At 38.9% G+C, this 1,733-nt stretch overlaps 1 non-coding gene across 1 annotated transcript; it reads left to right on the top strand.

Annotated features, from left to right (window-relative positions):
• The first annotated feature begins 913 nt into the window (after positions 1–913).
• LOC145168033 (small nucleolar RNA R71) lies at positions 914–1,020 on the top strand. Its single transcript, XR_013741628.1, has one exon. It is a non-coding gene; the product is annotated as a small nucleolar RNA R71 (small nucleolar RNA).
• Positions 1,021–1,733: the final 713 nt, after the last annotated feature.

Here is a 1,733-nt window from a genome sequence, read left to right as displayed (position 1 = left end):
ATACGAATTAAGAGGTGAAAAAGTTTTGTTCTCTCGAGACCACGATGTGGTCATGTCACCACGACGTGGTGAATCATCAAAGTTTGATTCAATTTTTGCTCTTTTGGCTATGGGCTTCTCTTAATCCAAACACGAATTGGGTTGCATAATAGCTACTTCCTGGGTTATAAATGGCTCATAATGAACCTCTTCTTCCGTGTAGATCGCCATTACATGAGGTTGTGATTTTTTGTCTTGATTTTTAGGTGGTAACCTCTCATTAACACATGTTGTTAGTTGCCCAAGTTGAGTCTCGATATTCTTTATGGAAGCTTGATGATTTCTCACATTAGCATAAGTAGCATCATGCCTTTTTTATGAGGCTTCCAAAAACCTATGAAGCACCGAATCGAAATCCATCTTCTTTTCGGGTGGTGGTTGCTCCTTTTCGTAAAAACCTCGACCGATTTGTCTATACTTTTCATCTTTCTGCTTCTTCTACTCTTCATATTTCAACCACTCCTTTTTGGGCTTGCTCCAATATTCATCATACTTGTCACCACTAGAGTGGAACACTTGTACCTTCTTGTTCCCGTTTTCATCCAAATCAAAATCCTTGGTCAAATGTAGCCCACTACAATTATTACACCCAACTCTTATGGTATGAATGGATTGATCCAATTTTGTCATTCGCCTATCCATATTTTCTAACTTTGCCAAAACCACAGCCATGTTCTTGTTCCCTCCATCTCCCTTACCACTAGTAACATCCTCTCATGGGTTATGGTACTCACGTGAGTGCTTTGCAAACTCTTCAATCAATTTTTTGATAGTGGCTGGCTCCTTCCTTGTCATTGGCCCTTGAGAGTCAAGAAGGTGTCTAGTAGTGACATTTACTGCATCATAGAAAATAGACACTTCTTGTTGGACATTAAGATCATGTTGAGGTTAACTTCTAAACAAGCCTCTGTACCTCTCCCATGCTTCATATAATGAATCTCCAACCTCTTTTTGAAAGTTAGCAATCTTCTTTTCAAGCTTTGCAATCTTCAAAGGTGGACTAAATTTCTCAATAAAATCATCACGAAGATTTGCCCACATGGTAATGGATCGGGGCGTAAGTGAGTTCAACCAAACCTTAGCTTCAATGATAAATGTCACCGGAAGCATAACCACGGCTTCTCTTGGCACATTAGAAACATTGAAGTAGTTTGCAGTATCCCTTACTTCATCAATATGCTTGAAAGCATCTTCATACGCTTTCCCGGTGAAAGGTATATCCTTGAGCATCGATATAATATGCCCTTCGAGCTCAAAATTTCTTTCAACTGGTAATTCGGGTGGAACAGGACCTCATCCATGTTCTTCATGTATCCTCTTCTTGTAATCTCTCATCGTCGTTCTCGTGATATCCGTCATCTCTTCAACCTCGCTTTTTTATCTCTTCGTCTGAACTATCTTCGGTAGATGTTTCTGGCTTGTATCCAATTCCCTTCTTATCAAGCATCCTCTCGAAACTTTCAAATCATTTTTCCGATTGAAAAATGTTTGTTGACTCATTGGCTTTCATGTTCTTATTTTTATCAAAAGGTGATTCTTGATCTTGAAGTGGTGGAACTATTGGAGTTTTAGATCCTCGGGTCATAAATCACTGCAATAAAAACAAAACAAAACAAAAACACGTAAAAGGAATTAAAATCACAAAACTAAAAATTAACTGAGACGAGACCACGACGTGGTGAGTATGACCACGA

This window comes from Lactuca virosa, chromosome 3 (genome assembly GCF_052849685.1).
Source record: "Lactuca virosa cultivar CGN04683 chromosome 3, Lactuca_virosa_CGN04683_v6, whole genome shotgun sequence".
Lineage (NCBI taxonomy): Eukaryota > Viridiplantae > Streptophyta > Magnoliopsida > Asterales > Asteraceae > Lactuca > Lactuca virosa.
The sequence above is the reverse complement of the archived record's forward strand: the minus strand, read 5'-3'. Positions and strand labels throughout refer to the sequence as shown.